A 23,590-nucleotide genomic window follows, 5' to 3' on the forward strand; every position below is an offset into this window, starting at 1 on the left:
ATCAGTAAATGAGTTGACTATAGTTGCATTCACAGTTTATCAACCTAAGTGGAAAACATCTAAACTAAATGGAAGAAAATTAAATTGTGTAACATTATCTCTCCGTGAGAAGAGTACCTGTCACTCAGATGGATCTTAATGGTTTGGCTGTGGACCTCATATCAAAACCAAGTAGGATATGGATTAGAATATCGATTTTGCAAAGGTAGCATTTATCTTACATTTGATGGTGTTTGAAACATGTCATTATGCTGTAGACGCGTAACTCACATCATGATGATAATAATTGCCTATTAAGGGAAAAAAGGATAAATCCATTGTAAGAAAATTAATTAGATATATGAGAGGTATCATCTTTTGTCAAAATGAACCCTTGCATTTTCTGCGGAACTAATTTGCAGACAAAAACACACATGAAGGATCAATATGGCGGAATTATCGTGACTAGGCTCTACGTGTATGTTCTCAGCACATTCAGAGGACGTGTCGGCATGGCTGAAGAAAACCATTTGTGTTAAGTGTTGGAATGTGTGGTTGTGTAATTGTATCAAAGTATTTTAGACTATGGTTTACTCTCAAATTTGATGATCTGACTTTTTGACGAATTTCTTTGACACTTTTGTTTCATTTATTCCTAATTGTCAATATCGCTTTTTATGGCTTTTTAAAAATTCTTACCAACATTTTCAATTTTGTTTTTCTTATTCTTTAACAATGTTTGTTGAACAACTGGACTAGAAATGAAGAGGCCAGTGAAACCACCTCCTCTGTTACACATTTAGATCAATGCATAAAGATTCTGAGTGACAGGAAACGCTGGAACAGACTGTATGATAAGAGAGATGACTTCAACCTTCCACTAGTCAACTTTCCCTTTTATTGTCAAGCAATATGACTGCCTCCGTGTTCTTGTGGTAGAGCGTCCGCCCAGAGAAGGGAAGGTCCAGGGTTCGATCCCCGGCCGCGTCATACCAAAAGACGTTAAAAGATGGTACTTGTTGTTACCCTGTCTGGCGCTTGGCATTAAGGGGTTAAAACAAAGACTGGTCGGCTTGGAGTCAGTATACTGTGTCTGAGTGGGGTATTCATGTTAAACTGCGGCATGGTATCACTATGGTAGCTAGCACTATAAATCGGCATCAGTCCGGACTAGCACAAGCAGCCACACACACATGGCATGCACGTCGCTATATGAGTGCAATAATCTTGGACGCGACGTTAAACCCAATTTCACCTCACCGTCAAGCAATATTACAGCTTCAGCCTTTGGTGTCTACATGTCACAAATTTTCACGAACACCTGGTATTATCAGTATTTGATAGTAATTCATAAACACATTCTCATGATATAGTCTGAATCATACAATTGTTTGTGCTTTTAGCAGAGGTTTCTTATAATTATGGAGTGCGTTTTGTCATATTAATTTAATGCAGCTATATTCTAGTTGCATGACTGAGCAGCTGTTTAATAATTGTGTCTGTACCAGACAATCCAGTGGTTGATATTATGAGCACCAATCTACACAATTTGGATACAGTGACATGCATCAACCAAGTCTGCGAGGCTGATTACCCAATTTCTTTAGCTGCCTCTTATGAGAATCCTGGGTTGCTTGGTAATAGTAGATCAGCTATAGATTATCTTAACAGGTGTCAAAGGAAAACAAGACAAAGATGCTACTATAAGTTGTGGCAGGATCACGAGGGGTACATGGGGTTTTATGCGTTCTGTGCGTGGTATAAAACCTAATGAGGGATGCATAAAACCCCATGTACCCCTCATGATCCTGCTTCAACGAATATATCTTACCGTCATGTTTTAATATGAAATTGTAAAAGAATTCAAACAAATTCCAAATTGATAGAAAACAGATGTTCGATTGAGCTGAGGTTAACTTGTGCTATGTCATGTGACTTCCATTGAGCCAGAAAAAGCGTGCAGCTTTTTGCTTTGAAGTCGGGTATAAGGGATTTAACCTGTCACTAGGAAATCCACATGCAGCCTGCTTTACTTGCGGCGGGGTATAAGAGATTTATTCCCCCACTAAGAAATTTATTTCCCTCCAACGATCTCATCATTCTGACATGGAGGTATGATAAGATCCTATATACCATAGCTGTGAACGCACCTATTGTTCAAGACCGCTGACAATTGCGTGGCCTTGATACTGAGAAACATCAGCCCCAGAACTTGAGATGTCATGCTTGGTAATAGTAGATCAAGAGCTGGAAATGCAGACACACAATGATGTATTGCAGCGCTGAAAGCCCTCTAAGTCATTGAGAAGCAAGAAGCATCCTGCCATATTACATACACTGGGCCTTGCTTTGAAGCAGGATTAGCTTCATTATTACATAGGTGAGATGTACAAGAGATGGTAATTTGTTTCGAGGTTGTCACACCAGCCTCCAGAGGCAGTTTATTCCTGCTGCGATACTTTGAGGATGTTTCCATGGCGATAAGGAAGGAGAGAATAGTATTGTATAAGATGTGATCAGGTGAAGACAATCAATGAGGACTTCCTTGTAGACTTACGTAGACTTTTATTGTTCTTGATGAGATTGCCAGGTCATGTGACAGAGTTTATTATGGACACGCTGGGGCATGATGGGAATAAGGTGAAACGGGAAGGGGAAAAAGTTATTTTTACTTGATTAGGATTGCAGGGTTGTCTTGGTGCCCAGACTAATCACAGCTATCTCGTAGGAAATCATGTTTATTTCTACCTCTTTTGATGTTAAGAGATGTTGTTATATCATGAATTCAGTAAATTGTGTCTTTATAGTGTTAAGTGATGTAGTGCAACTTCATATAAATGTATAGGTTTTGTCCTCATTTGTTTCATCTGACATGTGCAGTTTAGCAGTTATTTAATATTTTAGCTAAACATGTGATTTCCATGGTTTATGTTAAAACAGATATTTTTCAGAATGAAATATTCAACATATATACTTATCAATACTTCACAGGAAGCTACTGTGATAGTAACTAGTTGTTGGAAGATACAATTTGTCCTTCGTTGATTAAAGGTACGCCATATTTGTACTTCTCAGTAATACCTAGGAAAGTACAACATAAGCATCAATATCTTGTAAGATACAACATAAACACTTGTCAGTATTTTGTAGGAAGATACAACATAAGTACTTTTCAGTAGTTTATAGGAAGATACAACATAAGCACTTTTCAGTAGTTTATAGGAAGATACAACATAAGCACTTTTCAGTAGTTTATAGGAAGATACAACATAAGCACTTGCCAGTAGTTTATAGGAAGATACAACATAAGCACTTGTCAGTAGTTTATAGGAAGATACAACATAAGCACTTTTCAATAGTTTGTAGGAAGATACAACATAAGTACTTTTCAGTAGTTTATAGGAAGATACAACATAAGCACTTGTCAGTAGTTTATAGGAAGATACAACATAAGCACTTTTCAGAAGTTTATAGGAAGATACAACATAAGCACTTGTCAGTAGTTTATAGGAAGATACAACATAAGCACTTTTCAGTAGTTTACAGGAAGGTACAACATGAGCACTTTTCAGTAGTTTATAGGAAGATACAACATAAGCACTTGTCAGTAGTTTATAGGAAGATACAACATAAGCACTTTTCAGTAGTTTATAGGAAGGTACAACATGAGCACTTTTCAGTAGTTTATAGGAAGATACAACATAAGTACTTTTCAGTAGTTTATAGGAAGATACAACGTAAGCACTTTTCAGTAGTTCATAGGAAGATACAACATATGCACTTGTCAGTAGTTCATAGGAAGATACAACATAAGCACTTGTCAGTAGTTTATAGGAAGATACAACATAAGCACTTTTCAGTAGTTTACAGGAAGGTACAACATGAGCACTTGTCAGTAGTTTATAGGAAGATACAACATAAGCACTTTTCAGTAGTTTATAGGAAGGTACAACATGAGCACTTTTCAGTAGTTTATAGGAAGATACAACATAAGTACTTTTCAGTAGTTTATAGGAAGATACAACGTAAGCACTTTTCAGTAGTTCATAGGAAGATACAACATATGCACTTGTCAGTAGTTCATAGGAAGATACAACGTAAGCACTTGTCAGTAGTTTATAGGAAGATACAACATGAGCACCTTTCAGTAGTTTATAGGAAGATACAACATAAGTACTTATCAGTAGTTTATAGGAAGATACAACATATGCACTTAGTGCAGCATAATGCTTATTAGTCGCTTTTTATGATACAACATATACACTTTTTTGTAGTTTATAGAAAGATGCTATATTTTCACTTAACAGAGTTATTTGGAAGAACTATGCCAAACATACACATGAGAAACCGAGAAACCACTGATTTCCACTTAGCCGTTACTTGAAAATGATCTATCAAAAATTCTGGGATTGGAAAGTGAAAAAACATCAGTGACTTTAAAGCCTCCATAATTTCACCAATGGAATGTAAACCTAATGGGATCCATATTGTTAAGCTCTTACATTTTATTTTTGTCCTTTCCTCAAACCAGCCCTCAAGGAATACGTATATGCTGGCATTTTGAGCCTCAGTTCCATCTTCAATTCACATATGCATTGTGATAGTGCTGCACATTTGTCAACCACTGTGATCAAAGCACCATAAAAACCACTTACACGTTGCCAGCATTGTAAGTGGATCTTGAAATTTGTCTACCAAGCTGGTAGTAGGGTTTTGTGACATTCAGGCCTTGTTACGGAGCCTGGGTTTCCCTTGATGTAGAAAAGATAGCAGCTTGGGCTAGTGTTTGCTACAGGTCAAGGTATCGAATGTTTTCATGTGCTGGAATGGGAAGTCAGGAGGGGAAATAAAGGCATGATTATATTTTCAATACTCCCGTTATCATGATTAATAGGTGGTTGGACATTACCAGAAAGATACATGGTGGCTAAGTGCGATGTTTTAATGAAAATATGTGGTTTTATGAGCTAATAATGTGCAAGTGAACTTTGTTATCGTAGACTTATGATGTTTTTATGATACTGCCATGGAAATAATATAGATGTTATAAAAGCGCATTAGTTACCATCAGCAGAGATCTGACATGTTTCATTACGGTTCATTACCGCGGAAAATAGAACAGATGCTGATTAAGTCATCAGGGAAGTAGGTTGTAAATTAACCATGATCAAGACTCTGGATAGACTAATTTTCCTCTTATGCAAATGATAAAGCATTCGACTTCATACTGTTAATCTGATTCACAAGATTTTGAACACACTTAGGAATTTTGTGTGTTTTTTGTAAATCACATTTTCAAGATGCATTTTCTTGGCAATTTTGAAATGTGATTAGTTTTCTGGCTTTACTTGTTATGTCAACGTCAGTCCCAAAAAGTAGGACATAGTGAAAATATGGCTATGATGAGGTAATAATTCTCTCTGATGGATGGTTATTAACAATAGTATTCAGGGAAATAGCACATGTCTTCATTATCAAAGGGATTTGTTGTCTGTGTTATCCACAGCCTACTGTTATCTTCTTAGAGAATCGCAAGAATCAGCCTACTGAAGTGGAGTTAATTAAATTTTGTTATTAATTAAGAATTACATTCAAATTCTCAAGGCCTTTTCTGAGTGTTGAACAATCTTGATTAATTGCATTTTGTTATTTATGCATGCTCGGCGTTTTTCCGTCTCCCAACAATTTTATTCTAATCAAACACTCTTCACTTTGACAAATAATTCCAAATGGGAACTTCATGATTGACATTTCTAATTGTGTTTGTCCTTAGCGTGACCTTGAAATACACACAAGGGTATGGAGGCAGGTCGGAATCAACATGGCCGCTTGTGTGTCTTTGAGGTATCCCCAATCTCATGTGTGTTGATCTTCTATCATCGCCTACTTGTTTAAACTGACCACAGCCAAACTGAACTGATTGCCAATCTATTGCAGCTGATTAAGTTGACCAAGACTGATTTTATCCGTGTTTGAAGGGGGTAGAAGACTGGACACTGGTCAGTTGAAAGGTGCACACATTAGACAAGGATTGTTTGCCAATTGTGGAGCTCATTGTAGTGGATGTGCCAGAACTTAAAGCTAAATGTTACCATAGTTCTACTTGTATGTTTGTCGTCCAGTCTGGGGGTGTCCTTGTTAAAACATAAGTTAACTGAGGTGGTATTACACAGACTATTTTTGTTTTTCTTGCAGCCTGGATGTTTTGTTTATAGGGAGGTCATGATGTAGACTTTCACAAGTCTCTAAAGCCAAACCTTTTAGTTTAAATCATAATTTCTAGATTATATAAATAATAAGAACAAATTGTCCCTATAAGAGACTGGCATCCACTTATCTAGAGTTGCCTATTATGAGAATAGAATTCTTATACACCCATGGACTTTGAGCTAGTCAAGATCTTTTTTCTTTTTTTTTTTACAACGCCCTACTCATCAATATTCCATATATGACGGCGGTCTGTAAATAATCAAGTCTTACCAGACAATCTGGAGTTTGATATCATGAGCATCGATCCACTCAATTGGGATACGATGACATGCATCAACCAAGTCAGCGAGTCTGACCACCCAATCCAGTTAGTCGCTTCTTACGGCAAGCATGGGTTGCTGAAGACCTATCCTAACCCGGATCTTCACAGGTCTAGTCATGATGTGTTTCACTGACTTGCAGAAATAACTCAAAATCATAATCATAAACAGTTGGTCTAAATTTAATTATAAAGTTTTACAACCTGTGGGGAGTCCGGGAAAGAATTAACATTACGGAGGCTGGGTTTCCCTTGCCTGTAAGAGGCAGCTAAAAATGAATCAGGTGGTAAGACTCGGTGATTTAATGGATTGCATGTCATCATATCACAATTGTCAATGCTCATAATGTCAGTCATTGGATTGTCTGGTCCAGATTCAATTATAGATCACCATCATACAGCTGGAATATTGCTGAGCAGAACGTTCAGCAAGAACAAACATAAAGTATAACGTCACACGACAATGAAATCTGTGTAAAAATAAATTTACTGCTGGTAGAAAAACCACCTAAGGCATTTTTATACTGCATTGTTATTTACTTTTGACATGGTAGTTGTGCAAATTGTTCAGTTAACCACAATTCCTAGAAAGTTTATTTTATTTTGATTACCGTATTCAACGTAATTAGCGCCCAGCTCTAATAAGCGCCCATGGCAATATTTGCCAATATATTGGCTAGTGAACAATACCAATTAGCACCCCTTCCGATTGATCAATGTACGCAACACTTATTTATTCATGTATAATACGCACTCCTGTGTTATATGCACCCTTAATTATGGGCATTTAAATTCTGGACAAATGTATCTCTTGTTTATAAACAATTCAGGCTGTCAGCATAAACCCCGAAAATTATCTTTCAATTCTGTCTTTTTCACCAAAATAATCTTCTAATAAGAGCCCCCCATTTCAAATTTTGAGAGTGCCCTGGGCGCTTATTACATCGAATACGGTAACATTTGTAGACACTGAACACGAATCACTACATTTGTTTGAAGTTATGTTGTGTCACATGACATGCATATATGCATGTTGGTGTGTGTGCATGGTTGCATGTGTGTGTGCAAGGTTGCATGTGTGTGTGCAAGGTTGCATGTGTGCATGCATGTTCAGCCTTGGTCATCCAGGCTCAACTAGCTCACTTTCAAGCCTTCAAATGGAACAATGCTTTCGTCTTGCTTTAGGAGGATATTGGCTTGAAATATGTTGTGCTTCTGTCTGCCGCAGAATGTCAGGATGAATGGTATCCTTTTCGAGAAAGAATAATAACAGACCTGATCAAACGATTGTTATCTGTGTGATGAGCTGGAACTGACAAGCCATTGAAATTACGATGGGATCACTTCCCATAAAATCCTTGGATAGTTTCAAAATTCTTTCACTCATGGCTGTGAACCCCTTGTTGCATCCTTCAATATTACTGCTTGTCTGTACAAATCCCAAGGCTCTTGATCTCAATTCTTGAAAATGTGGAAATTAAAATACAAGCATGTAGAACACACAGTTCAATAGAGGCAGATTCGACAAAATGACCAAAACGATCGAGTAAATTCCAAAATGTGACTGCGTAATCACGAGTCTTTTACGAACATCTTGAGTCTGAGCAGGTATAATAACAAGAGCTTCCAGTGATTCACAAGATAAACACAATCTGTGAAATCAATTTGAGATCGTTGAGAAGACGATTTTATCAGCATTTCCCCCCTAGACATACAGTGTCGGAATGTCAAAGACAACTACAGCGGGACATATGATGCAAAGACACTCTCTTCACACATCGTGATCATCAGCCAGGAAAAAATGTTTGTTTTGTTGTGACTAATATCCCCATGTGTGAGTTTGAACATGGATTACATCCTCCGTAGCAATTGCATCTGTCTCAGTTTGGATGATGGCCGGCTTGACCCTCGTCAATTTCTGTCCGGGTCTATCAATACATATCGCAGAATATCAGGATTAAATCCCCCTGCCAGAAGCACAGATTGTGTATGATAAGTTTGTCCAAGTTTGATTTGGACAAATTGAGTTGGCTTGATATTGGCAGATGTCTTTGAGATTGAACAAAGCCTTGGTTTCTACAATGCCTTAGTCAACAACGGAGCATGATACCTCAAAGACAACCTTTCATCTGTCAGTTTCTGGTCATGAAGGAAGCCGTACGCAGTGCATCATTGGTCACTGAGGCTTGTAGAACATGTCACAGTTCTTTATTGCTCAGCGACATTTTTTTATGAAAAAGATTGTGAAGGGGGTATTTTTTTAGGATTTATGCCCATAGGCGGTTATAATAGTATAAAAAGTAAAACCAAATTGGAAAAATAATGTAATTGTTGCTGTCGCTGTGTAAAGTTCTGATGAAAAATAATCTTATTTCAAATGAATGTTGTTTTCTAAATGACAGCTGATATCTGTTTACGAGATTGTTTTACTTCCTGTTAACTTTATGAGGGAATCATTGAATTTGAGTTGATAATCACATTTCACAACATGTGTAATTAGTTTCAGAATGGAGCTGTGTGTTTACTGGGGTAAGAATTGATTTTGTGTTATTCTAACAGGAGGGGCACAATGGTTTGTGCATCAGCCCACGATACACCAGGTGAGGTTCACTTCTCCACATATTGTACCAGACTAAATGTAGCCCACTTGGTTGTCCTGCTGACCTGCTGTCGACCAAGGAGTTGTGTACAAAGATGTACAGAGGCAGCTGTTTGTTTCAAGATAGCAGACACCAGTAAACTGTTGGAGTGAGTAAGTGAGAGTGAGTATGGTTTTACGCCGCTTTTAGCAATATTCCAGCAATATCACGGCGGGGGAACACCACAAATGGGCTTCGGCGTGATGAGCAAACACTTAAACCACTAGGCTCCCCCACCGTCCCCATAAACTGTTGGAACACAGACTTAGCATTGAGTTCCTGAGAAAGGGCGACCTACATTAGAGTGTGAGTGAGTGAGTTGGGATTAACTCTACTCTAAACAATACTTCATGTCAGATTATACCCACATACACAGGTATGGTGCTGACAAACCCAACATCATAATAAAGACCTATTTAATTTTAAACCCACAATCACAGCATCCTGGCATACTCAAGGGATGCAACTCTTTGTGCAGTGAATTGTAACACCTATGGAAACTCGGCTTCCCGAGCACCCAAAGAACATAAAAATATAAATCAAAGAAATGATACGACGAATGAAAAGTAATTAGTTAAGCCTTAAGCTTAAGCATCTTAAAAAACAAAATTGACCTCTAAAGGACTAATGCGGCCCCTAGCATCATGATGAAGAGATGGATGTGGATGCTGGTACAGACTGTTTGACTGACATCTGATCCACTTGGGCCTATCAGGATCTACTTGCTGGATCATGCTAAAACAATCATGAAGAAATTCTTTTTGGGACCCGAAACCAAAACTACTGAAATGAATATACGAAGAACAGAGTCATATTACTGCCCCTTAGATATGATTGGTAGGGAGAATGTTTCTGCCTGCCTAAGTGAAATATTGTTAATTGCATTCATAGATTAAATTGTTGCCCTGTGGTAATTCCTTGATGAAAGAGTTTATTTGTTGTGAACATCAAAGCTGCAAGTTTATCAGAATTGCAAGCAAGGCTTGTTATGATTTCCTTTGTCATGGTGGATTGTTCATCTGGATTGTCCTCATACAGTTGCAAGCTTCTTTATCTACATTGATAGCTGCCCAATCAATAATTCATTAATCGTGATTGTGTTGGGGAATGTGTTTATGTGTGACAATGGGTTGTGAAGTTGGAGGGGGAAGTTCTTACGTTTTGTGGTTTATTTATTGTACTGATTTGGAAACTTCATTTGCAAGAAAATAAGTTATGTTTTGAAATAATGAGATCTAAGCCGACAAATATACAAACTATTTATTGTCACGCTGCCTCTGTTGTGGGCCTTGTATGGATCACAGGGATACGGTGGAAATATTGTTGCTGCTGATGGAAACCATGTTCTTTTAAAAGTTGTCTTTGATATTTTGTTGCATTTATGGAGGTATAAATGTAAAAATCTAGTGTGAATACTGTGTGTCTGTGTAGCTAAGTGGATTTCAGCAAAGCTTGTACACCGGTTATTACATTATAAACACTAAGACATATTGAAGTCCATTCTTATAAATAGATATGTCAGCAATAATAACTTCATAGACTCCCTTTTTCAATAATTGATATACACACAAAAATGTAGACAAAGCTACATAATCAGCGACATCTTTCAGCGCAATAATGCAACACAGGACCCACCAAGTCTATTTGCAACCAATTAAGAAACAGTAATCCATTAGTGCCGTGGCCTGATCTTTTTTTTGGTTTATGGAAACTTAAATGAAAAAGGTATTGCTTGGTTGGCCAATCAAATGCCAAAGAATCACTTGCGGTTTATTTATTTAAAAGGACACAGCCGCCTTAATTGTCCACGTTTCCAGATATATCCACATTCCGTATACAGCGCAACTTAGGAAATGTGTCTTACATGTGAAACTTGTGAAACATGTGAAACACATGACCACATGACACATGAAACACATGAAACACACAACACATGAAACACACATGTCTTGATATAAAAACTTTAAAAAACAAAAGTGTTACCTAGCGACCATTTTAAGTACCAATCACCAACTTGTGTGGCCTATTAGGATTCTGTGTGAGAATCATGTAGTTCCACTGCCTGGCTGCACTAGTGTACCATCATACTCCAGCTGCAGGGTCAGTGTCACCTGTTGACCTCTGGTGTGCTGCAGGTGACGGCAGTGCCCCATGCTATTGCAGACTTACTATGGAGCCAAAACCCAACTATACCACCATAATAATGCAAGTGTCGACCCCTGGTTTAAAATGCATCATGAATTCATGCGAGTAGCCCTAATAAACTTTAAACTTTAAAAACTTATCAGCAAAAGAAAACACCAATACTATTGACTTAGAATTCAATGATATAGTATTGGGTGATAGCAGTTGGATTGAATAGTATGATCACAACCTTATCTTCAACTGATTGACATGTGATCTATGAAATTAGAAGCAGAAAACTCCGAATAAGGCATATTCAAATGAAAGAAGTTAGGTCTTGGACAAAGATTGTTCAGGTTGCAAGGTTTGTGACATGAGCTAGCGCCATCCTCAGTTACACTGAACATTTTGAGCATTGTTATGTATGTCATAGTTTCTGCCCATGTGCAGTGACCTGACCTGATGATATTCTTCAATATGTCCAGATAAAAATGTGTCATTTTTTCCGCTCATGTGCAAGCAAGGGCCACTCACAATTTTCACATTAATTTCATGATTTACAGTATTTGTTATAAGTCAAACTACAGAACAATACAAAACACATAGCTTCACAAATAATTATGGGCTTGATATGAGAGGAACTCCATACACAGCCTGGCAGCTCCCATGCACTCAGACTCCCATAGACATAAGAGATATAACTGACACAAGGCATTAAATATAATAACATATAAGGTGTAGGTGGGAGAGTGCCGATTTTTACCGCAGCCACCAGCAGCATGTGACAACAGCAAAGTTCTGCCTATGTTCTGATTGGCTAATAATCACAATAAGGTGTCATGTGACCCAGAGGACAATCGCATCAAAAACAGACAGACAACAGACTTATTCAAAGTCTCCTTAACAATAAAGTGGATCCCAGCGACGGTGGTATCGTAAATGATGCATTACAGTAGAGAAACTTTATGGCTTAATAAAATGGTAAAATCAGCAACATTTTAATGCCTTGTCAAACAGCAGCTGTTTGCAGTGCACTAACAGACAATCAGTTGTCAAGAAAATACTAGGTGTTCTCACACATAGTATTTTCTTGACAACTGATTGTATTCCCAATATTCCTTGAACAAACATCACAAGTGTTGATTTGAGTAAAAAGATTCTTGGGTGATGTCGAAGGGATAATTCTGCAAAATAATTAAAGACTAAAACAACAGGCACCCATATTGCCTCCAAGGTTTTGTGAAGATAATCAGGTGTGAATGAATGCATTATTACAAAATGGAAAGAATGATTATACTGAAACCTGACAAAGTGAAAAGAAAATTATCAAAATTTGAGAAAATAGGTTTTAGATTATGGGTCTTTCTGATTATGAACATGATGAAACCATCCTGAAAAGGTAGTGATTCTAATGACTCATGTGTTAAAACTGGTTGATTTTATTGTGTTTACTTTTGAAACTTGACTAGATATTTTGGATTTGGGTTAACTTATGTAAACCAACATCTTGGAATAATGTTTACTAATAATGTTTACTTATTACAAATAATTCATCGGGTTTATTAGAAACAATTTGGGATGAATGAAAATTAACAAAATTAACCATGACATCTAGCTACCTCGATATGCAACCAAACAATGTTTAAACCTAGTTTCAAAATTCACAAGATCAACCACATTGAGATTTTGTAATCTTAAATCTGATGCAGTTTCATATTTGAAATTATGGATTAAAAAAAAGAAAGATTTCAGTCGATGCATCAATATTTTCTCACAGTGACCTCTGTTATTATTTCCTTCATCAAGGCTACTACTAGTGAACATAATCCAAATAATCTCCATTCTTACCTGAACAAGGTGTGACATTCCACGATCACCTGTCTCTTCTAATCAAGAGTTAATCACTCGACACAATCGTCAATAGCTAGTCCAAGCAGGTGATATAGCGAATCAGATGTTACCTCCAAGCCCAGTATCATAGCATAGTGCTTTACAAGCTTTGTGAACCATCCAAGCTCGTACTCGATGAATTGATCAGTAAAGTGACGCCACTGACTGCAGCCTCCGAATCAGCTCCTAGCACGATGGCATTGCCAGTGTCCGACAGTGCTCGCTAGTATATCCTACCTTTTGTAATGCAACAACCGCCGCTGTTGATTAGAAAAAATCTGCGGGTAGGCTGTATATGGGGGAATGGGCTTGCAGCTCACGAGAAAGCAGCTAACAGCTCGGAAATCAATCGCAAATGAAATTCATCTACACTAAATCAGAAAAAGCTGCACTTGTTGGGAATAAAGCTTGCCATGAAGTCCCTACTTGGGTTCTCTGGGTTTTGGTGCGGTAAGAGGACGGGAAAACATTGCATGGTTTATTTTCAAGCTTGATACAAACTGTTAAAAGACTTGGTCAAGCTCTGTGCAGCAGGGAACGCTCAGAAGTCATACACCAGAAACTCATGAAGAACTCTTTGTTGTTCTTTTGAAAAGAGAGTGAGAGTTTGCAGCAACTTGAAAGTGCTTCAGCTTCAAACGGCCTTGTTGAAGAATACTTAAAGGTTTCAGTCCGTCTGATATTTTGGAATTCTGAGAGCACATTGGAAAAGTCATCTTTGTTCAGAAGAGTGTTTGAGAGAAAGATGAAGAGGATATTTGATAGTTCCATATATCCAGAGACCTCATTGTTTTCGTACGAATCCATAGTTTATATTGACATTATTTTTTGTGAAAGCAAAGTCAGGCCCAGATTGTATATATATATGCGATTGTTTTGATAGAAATTATTCTTTGAAGTGACAATACATGACATTTAATTAAAAACAATTAGCAGGTTAAGATTTTGATCTGTGGATTTGTTCCTTTCTCCATCAATGTGTTTTGTAGATCATACTTAAATATAAAATGTCAATGCCAGAGAATAACCGGACTTGAGTATATGATGAAAGAGATTCCCTTGGGCGTAAAAGATAAAATAGCTGTGAAAATGATATGGATGGATCACTGAAAGTCATTGATGACACCATGTGTTCAGGAAATCATTGAGAGGTGATTGTTGGTTGGTTGGTTGGTTTGTTGTTTAACGCCACACTCATCAATATTCCAGCTATATGACGGCGGTCTGTAAATAATCGAGTCTGGACCAGACAATCCAGTGATTGATATCATGAGCATCGATCCACGCAATTGGGATCGATGACAAGCATCAACCAAGTCAGCAAGCCTGACCACCCGATCCCGTTAGTCGCCTTTTACGACAAGCATAGTCGCCTTTTACGACAAGCATAGTCGCCTTTTACGACAAGCATGGGTTCCTGAAGACCTATTCTACCCCGGATCTTCACGGGTCACCAGCATGGGTTGCTGAAGACCTATCTACCCCGGATCTTCACGGGTCAAGAGGTGAAGGGATATGGTACAGTATAATATACATGGAGAACAGATGGACTTAGTAATGCTTTCATTGTAGTAGATTTCATTTGATAAATTTAGATTGACTCGACTTCAGATTCGTCATATTTGACAAGGAGAGTGCCTCCACAGACACAGATGCAAAAGATATTGAGAAAAGAAAGAAGGAAGCACCCACCACCTTTTCCTCACTTGGTTGTAATGTGGGTTTGTAGCCGCAGAACATATGCTCTGTACAGTCACAATGTCACGTTCACACTGGATGGTGAGGTAGCCTGCTGGTTAAGTGTTCACCTTCAAACCCTCACCCGAGTTTGATTCTACCCTGGGTCAAATTTTTTGGGGCAATTTTGGATATCCGACACCATTCTGGCTGGTATATTGTCATAAGCATTGTAAAACCTGACTTCAGCTGCCCACTTTAGACAGACACCAACAACGGCACATGGACATGGGCTTATAATGATTTATAACCAGAAAACATCAACACTGGAGAATAACCAGTCTCCATTATCAGACAATACATTTTCGATTTGGCAGGAAAGGCAAAATAGCGGTAATAATTGCATGAATAGATTGCTGAAAATCAGCGATGACACCTGGTAAAAGGGTAAGCATGTCTTGTCCCACCGGCAGCAACGCCACTCACACCATTTGCATAAGAAAGAATGTATTTGAGATGTATGTGTTCGAGAAAATGAGAATATCTGGAATTATCTTGAATGTTCCCGAGACTGTTAATGGTTGCTACACTGTCTGCACTGACCCAGGCCTCCGACAAATGGGGAACGAGCTTGTGAGTGTTCCAGGCCGATAGAAATGATAACGTTACATTGTAGGATTAAGATTTATGAGAAATATGACCCAAAGGGATGGTGATTGTGTTGAAAAAAATTTATGTGCAGGCAAAATAAAATCTATAAGATCCTTCACATATTAAATGGCCATGATGCAGAGGGGAAAGTAGTAGATCAGACAAGATCAGATCCATTCGCCCACAAATCACGATTGTGATTACGCAATCTGAATCAGCATTAAATTCGTAATCGCGGAATCAACAGATTCAGTATCCGTAACCGTATATCGTCCAATGACATTTGGTACCTAACTCACAATCTATTTAGCCCAGTTGAGGGACTAACGTTCAGAGATACTTTTCACAAATGGAGACAATTTTATTGATTCGGAAAAAAGTAATTCTGAAGCAGAGCTTTCAAACCAATTCATAGTCTATTACCTAATTGATCGGATAGAGATACAGTTTTGCAAAGAATGAAAATTGGGGCAAGTGATATTTCACCAAGTCAGCAGGTCTGCATGTTCCCCTGTTTCGAGACTATACGACTCCTATCTACTTGGCAATGGCATGCTCAACTTCTAGTCAAGATATGTACAAGCATAATGGGTACTAGTTATTATAAGTCTCTTAGGAAGTCAATTTGCTATAATTGTGGAGCCTGTTTTCACATATGGGACCTGCACGCTATATTGTATAGAAGTGCGCTGACTTTGCATGTGGGAGAAAATTAGTGTTTGCATGTATCTGCCATCGAGTTGAGTGAAGGCGGTGGACTCGTAATTTCCAGTTAATGTCGCTCATTGTAATAGGTGGTGATTTCTGATGCACTTTTTGCTGCAAATAATAGATGGATTGTCATGGTGAAGCCATTACTGAGATGTGTTCGGATGGCCATTAGTTGCTTTCTGGTAGGGAAGATGAAGTTCTTGCTTCTTGTCTTCAAAATGTCTTTTTGTTCACCAGAGGAAATAAATCAGAATTTGAAGTTGTTTTTCCTTAGAATAATTTACCTATGAGGTGCAAGTGGCACTGATGAAGAAACTGACTTGATGAATGAATGATTCTTTTCTTGTAAGTTTTTTTCTAAAAGACTAATGGGATAGTGAAATGACATTAAGGATTTAAAAAGTTTTAAACTGTATTTTTACTTATCCTTCACTCCAACATTTGATGGGAGGTGAGAAAAAAATGAAACGAAAAATGGGTACATAAGCATTTAACTAATTAATTGTGACGTTTTGTTTGCTTGAAAGATATAATGCAGTGTTCCTGCAGACAAACATTTCCTATCCCACTACCCCACAGTTAATAAGTCTGTGGAAAACCAAAAACATGTCATTCCTTAATTTTCTACTGTTCTTACATTGGTGCAGCTTGAGAACCCAATATTGTTTCATGAGACTGTACAGGCTAACAGGGTACAGTGCTCTCCTTTTGTCGGAGGTCTAGGTTTGATATCAGCTATATTCCATTAGCGGACCATAATCAGCCTATTGGTGTACAATCACAACTGTGAGATACATGACCAAAGTGAGGCATGTGACATGTGAGATATGTGACCAGACTGAGATATGTGACCAGAGTGAGATATGTGACCAGAGAGATATGTGACCAGAGTGAGGCATGTGACATGTGAGATGTGACCAGAGTGAGGCATGTGACATGTGAGATATGTGACCAGAGTGAGGCATGTGACATGTGAGATATGTGACCAGAGTGAGGCATGTGACATGTGAGGCATGTGACATGTGAGATACATGACCAGATTGAGGCATGTGACATGTGAGATATGTGACATGTGAAGCATGTGACATGTGAGATGTGACCAGAGTGAGGCATGTGACATGTGAGATATGTGACCAGAGTGAGGCATGTGACATGTGAGATATGTGACCAGAGTGAGGCATGTGACATGTGAGGCATGTGACATGTGAGATACATGACCAGATTGAGGCATGTGACATGTGAGATATGTGACATGTGAAGCATGTGACATGTGAGATGTGACCAGAGTGAGGCATGTGACATGTGAGATGTGACCAGAGTGAGGCATGTGACATGAGGCATGTGACATGTGAGATACATGACCAGAGTGAGGCATGTGACATGTGAGATATGTGACATGTGAGATATGTGACCAGAGTGAGGCATGTGACATGTGAGGCATGTGACATGTGAGATATGTGACGAGAGGGAGGCATGTAACATGTGAGATATGTGACCAGAGAGAGGCATGTGACATGTGAGATATGTGACATGTGACATGTGAGATATGTGACCAGATTGAGGCATGTGACATGTGAGATATGTGACCAGATTGAGGCATGTGACATGTGAGGCATGTGACATGTGAGATATGTGACATGTGAGATATGTGACCAGAGTGAGGCATGTGGCATGTGACATGTGAGATATGTGACCAGAGTGAGGCATGTGACATGTGAGATATGTGACATGTGTGTCATGTGACATGTGAGATATGTGACATGTGAGATGTGACCAGAGTGAGGCATGTGACATGTGTGGCATGTGACATGTGAGATATGTGACATGTGAGATGTGACCAGAGTGAGGCATGTGACATGTGAGATATGTAACCAGAGTGAGGCATGTGACATGTGAGATATGTGACATGTCAGGCATGTGACATGTGAGATGTGACCAGAGTGAGGCATGTGACATGTGAGGCATGTGACATGTGAGATATGTGACATGTGACATGTGAGATATGTGACCAGAGTGAGGCATGTGACATGTGAGATATGTGACCAGAGTGAGGCATGTGCCATGTGAGATATGTGACATGTGAGGCATGTGACATGTGAGATGTGACCAGAGTGAGGCATGTGACATGTGAGGCATGTGACATGTGAGATATGTGACATGTGACATGTGAGATATGTGACCAGAGTGAGGCATGTGACATGTGAGATATGTGACCAGAGTGAGGCATGTGACATGTGAGATATGTGACATGTGACATGTGAGATATGTGAGGCATGTGACATGTGAGATATGTGACCAGAGGGAGGCATGTGACATGTGAGATATGTGACATGTGAGATATGTGACCAAGCAGCAGGGATGAAGAGTGTGGCATAGTGTCTTGGATCTGATAACAACCTTTGTTGTTTTGTTTTATTGGAGATCATTGTGTGTTAGTGCACAGAAACATGGTCCCCTCTTGATGCTAGAGGAGTGGACACCGTTCCACAAAGCAATATTGCTGCTAAGATGATCATACCTTGCATACTTTAACATTGACTTGCGACAATCATAGCACTAAGATCGCTCTGTGGAACGGACCCCTGTCATCACCTGGCAGTCAAGGTCTTAGCTTGGCTGATTAACTCAAGTTTGATCAGGATCAGCATGCTCATGTAGGTCACTGGTGTAGGTCACTAGTACAGGTCACCAGTAGGGGTCATGAGTGTAGGTCACCAGTGGGGGTCATAAGTGAAGGTCACCAGTAGGGGTCATGAGTGTAGGTCACTAGTATAGGTCACCAGTATTGGTCACTGGTGTAGGTCACAAGTATAGGTCACTAGTATAGGTCACCAGTAGGGACCATGTGTGTAGGTCACTAGTGTAAGTCACCAGTATAGGTCACTGGTGTGGGTCACAAGTATAGGTCACTAGTATGGGTCACCAGTAGGGGTCATAAGTGTAGGTCACCAGTAGGGGTCATGAGTGTAGGTCACCAGTATAGGCCACTGGTGTAGGTCACCAGTGTGGGTTATCAGTGTAGGTCACTGGTGTAGGTTATTAGTGTAGGTCACTGGTGTAGGTCATCAGTGTTGGTAATCAGTGTAGGTCACCAGTGTGGGTAATCAGTGTAGGTCACTAGAGTGGGTCACCAGTCTGGGTAATCAGTGTAGGTCACTGGTGTAGGTTATTAGTGTAGGTCAGTGTTGTAGGTCATCAGTGTTGGTAATCAGTGTAGGTCACTGGTTGGGGTCTCTGGTGTAGGTCATTAGTGTAGGTCACTGGTGTAGGTCACCAGTGTGGGTAATCAGTGTAGGTGTAAGTGTCCCAGTTTTAAGATTAATTTTCATGTCAAGACTAGTGCATGAAGTGCCATGATAGATCACACTGCTGGTGAAGATTCTGCAATTACCATCATGCAACAAGTCTTTAACAATGCATCCTTTATGTGTGCAAGTGATCACGGAGATCAACATGTTCCTACTTGTGTGTGAAAGGCATAGCACTGACAATCAGAAGGAATCACACATGGCATGATCTCTTAAGTCCACGAACCAGTCAAACAAAGGAAAATGACATATATTCCTTCACAGTCATTTCAATCTGCAGCTCCTCTCAAATGGAATAGAATATTGCTTAAAATATTTTCCAGTTGCTGTTTCTTTAATATTATTATGATCATGACCATCACCGTTGCTACACCATCCTCATCACTATCAACAACACCAACATCAACATGACTGTTTATACATGCACTGACATATAGACATAATGACACACAACTTAGGTAAATTTATGTGTTTCTTAAAGAAGACATGAAAACCTAATGGTTCATCTAAATCTTCATCTTATAGTTGCATGGTGAGCACCATGAGAAATATTATTATCTCTTTTCCAAGAATAGACCTGAGCCCTTGAAGTTTCCATTGTGTAGCTGTAGATGAGTTTGTATCAGCACCTGTCTCGGCTAAAGTAGCCATTCATACATCTCCGAACCTACCACTCCACTCTGACATTTACCTTTGGGATGTCAGACAAGCCTAGCTTTAAATTTCATTTCTAGCATTTGAAAAAACATGTTGGCACATCTAATGAGAAACAAATGTGTTTCTCTGGCTGAAAATACTCATCAGAAATCCGAGTTTTAGCCCCGAGATGAAATCCCTGGGAGACAAGCCTAATGAGACAAGGACAGAGTAACTTGCTTGTATATGGTGCCGGGATGGAGCTGCTAATTACAGAGGCAAGCAACTCTACTGGCATTGTGTTTTCTGGAGACAGGAGAGAGAGGGAGATGAATAGCAAATGTCACAAATGCTGTGTTAGTACAATGGAAGTTGCATGCAAATGACTGCAAATGGTAGTTTGGTGAGCATTTTTGGTAACTTTGTTTTTTATTCATGAGATATTAATTTTCATGAGGCCTAAAATGAGGGATTGACGTTTCAAAGCGATTGATCAAGGCTTTCTATCTGTGAAGATGCAGGTCAGGTCTGGTTGTGAGATGATGGGTATTGGTAGTTGAGGTGGAACCTGGTACCATTGTATGACCCGGATCTTCGGAGCCATTTTTGTGGTCATCATTTCAAATGTGTTTTTTTTCTCAACTTTTAAATAAGTTTGGTTCAACTGACATCACTTTAGTAAAATGACAATACTTACTACTACTACTGCTACTGCTGTTGCTACAACTGCTGCTGCTGCTATTGCTACTACTACCACCACTATTTCTACTGTTGCTACTACTACTACTACAACTTCAACCACCACTACTACTACTACTGCTATTTCTCCAACTACTCCTACTGCCACTATTTCTACTACTACTACTTCCACTACCGCCGCCGCCACCACCACCACCACCAACTGCTACAAATATTGCGTTTCAGAGTGAATTTTAAGTCACAAATGACCAAATCAGTCACAAGGTAGAGCCCTGTGTAAGACCTGCCTCACTCAGGCTATATTCTCACAGTAAGTTGTCACATAATACACCTGACATACTGATCAAAGCAGAGTTAAACCCAACCCACTCACTACTTTGGGGAATAAAACTGAGTTAGTTGTCATTCTGTGGGCTTTAATTCCTCTTAAGTCAGACTAGTGGATTTACTGTTATTGCAAAATAAATGAATTATGTCCATCAAACTCAATATGTACGGATACATTCATTTCACTCTTGCTTCTCAGAAAAGTAAGTTTTGCGTTGCGTACAAATTGAAACATGGTACAAATCTGGGCTCATATGTCCATGTAGATGAAATTCCGGAGATTGGTGTAAAATAGAAATTTCGGACATCATGAGAGGGGAATAATAAGAGTCACCAGGTGGGGTCACGGCAACAGACTCATCAATACAGAAAGCTGCTTGAACGCAAGCACCTGCTGATGAAATCTTCTTCCCGTGACAATCACTACAATCCAAGATTAGACTCTGATGCTACTGCTGCTGGTACTGCTGCCAGAAATCAACACATCCTTGCAATTTACGATAGTGGTATGCAAGAATCTACTCATTTGCTGCCCAAACTTGCACCTGTCGTGAATTTTTTCCCTGTCTTTCTGGGTTTCTAGGTTACCTGTTCTGTTTTTGTGGTTTGTTTATTTGAATGTTTGTAGGAGTTAAATTGATTATTGAAAACACCTGTTCTGGAATCCATCTTCAAGAAAAAAAGAAAAGCTTGTGTATTGATTCTTTGGGGGTAATTTTTTGTCTTATTTGCAAGGTTATGTTTTTTGTATGATCAGATACTTGATGGATTGTGCATTCAAATATTTAGTCTTGTTTCTTTCACCAAAGTTTGCAGTTTAGTTTCGTCTTCACCTGTTTGTATTATAAGAAATCAGTGAAAATGCAGTTGTTTGTAGCTCCCATTATGTGTTTCTTGTCTCAGTATTGATAGTTTTATGAAAGTAGTAGTATCTATGTAGATAAATACATACACACACGCATATGGATTGCTGTATTTCTCCTTATCAAGATGTATGGATTGATGTATATCTCCCTGTCAAGTTGTGTGCACTGCTGTATTTCTCCCTATCAAGTTTTATGCTCTGTTATATATCTCTCTATCAAGTTTTATGCTCTGTTATTTATCACCCTGTCAAGCTGTATGCACTGCTATATATCTCCCTATCAAGTTGTATGCACTGTTATATATCTCCTTGTCAAGTTGTATGCACTGTTATATATCTCCCTATCAAGTTGTATGCCAAGTTATATACCTCCCTATCAAGTTGTATGTTCTGCTGTATATCTCCCCATCAAGTTGTATGCACTGTTATATATCTCCCTGTCAAGTTGTATGCACTGTTATATATCTCCCTGTCAATATGACTTGCTGATTATATATCTCCCTATCAAGTTGTATGCACTGTTATATATCTCCCTGTCAAGTTGTATGCACTGCTGTATATCCCCCTGTCAAGTTGTATGCACTGCTATATATCTCCCTATCAAGTTGTATGCACTGTTATATATCTCCCTGTCAAGTTGTATGCACTGCTATATATCTCCCTATCAAGTTGTATGCACTGCTATGTATCTCCCCACAAAGTTGTATGCACTGTTATATATCCCCCTGTCAAGTTGTATGCACTGTTATATATCTCCCTGTCAAGTTGTATGCACTGTTATATATCTCCCTGTCAAGTTGTATGCACTGCTATGTATCTCCCCACAAAGTTGTATGCACTGTTATGTATCTCCCCATCAAGTTGTATGCACTGCTGTATATCTCCCTATCAAGTTGTATGCACTGCTATATATCTCCCTGTCAAGTTGTATGCACTGCTGTATATCTCCCTGTCAATATGACTTGCTGATTATATATCTCCCTATCAAGTTGTATGCACTGTTATATATCTCCCTGTCAAGTTGTATGCACTGCTGTATATCCCCCTGTCAAGTTGTATGCACTGCTATATATCTCCCTATCAAGTTGTATGCACTGTTATATATCTCCCTGTCAAGTTGTATGCACTGCTATATATCTCCCTGTCAAGTTGTATGCACTGCTATGTATCTCCCCACAAAGTTGTATGCACTGTTATATATCTCCCTGTCAAGTTGTATGCACTGTTATATATCTCCCTGTCAAGTTGTATGCACTGCTGTATATCTCCCTATCAAGTTGTATGCACTGCTATGTATCTCCCCACAAAGTTGTATGCACTGTTATATATCTCCCTGTCAAGTTGTATGCACTGCTGTATATCTCCCTATCAAGTTGTATGCACTGCTGTATATCTCCCTATCAAGTTGTATGCACTGCTATATATCTCCCTATCAAGTTTTATACACTGCCGTATATTTCCCTAAATGCTCAATGGGATTGAATAATAGTGTTAGGACAAGCCTGAACTTACCAGTCATACGAATTACACAGAAATAGTTGTTCATTGCACAACA

At 38.9% G+C, this 23,590-nt stretch overlaps 2 protein-coding genes across 3 annotated transcripts in view; one reads left to right on the forward strand and one right to left on the reverse strand.

Moving 5' to 3' along the window:
- LOC139468535 (netrin receptor UNC5C-like) overlaps positions 1-13,244 on the reverse strand; it is a 421,042-nt gene extending 407,798 nt beyond the window's left edge. Inside the window, exon 1 of the mRNA XM_071250571.1 lies at positions 13,120-13,244. The gene's annotated coding sequence lies outside the window, so the exon portion shown is untranslated. The remainder of the gene's footprint in view (positions 1-13,119) is intronic.
- LOC139468534 (short-chain dehydrogenase/reductase family 42E member 1-like) overlaps positions 1-23,590 on the forward strand; it is a 334,803-nt gene that overhangs the window by 146,885 nt on the left and 164,328 nt on the right. The gene's annotated exons all lie outside the window — the stretch shown is intronic.

Source organism: Haliotis cracherodii, unplaced genomic scaffold (genome assembly GCF_022045235.1).
Source record: "Haliotis cracherodii isolate W230 unplaced genomic scaffold, xgHalCrac1.p SCAF_2, whole genome shotgun sequence".
NCBI classification, from domain to species: Eukaryota; Metazoa; Mollusca; class Gastropoda; order Lepetellida; family Haliotidae; genus Haliotis; species Haliotis cracherodii.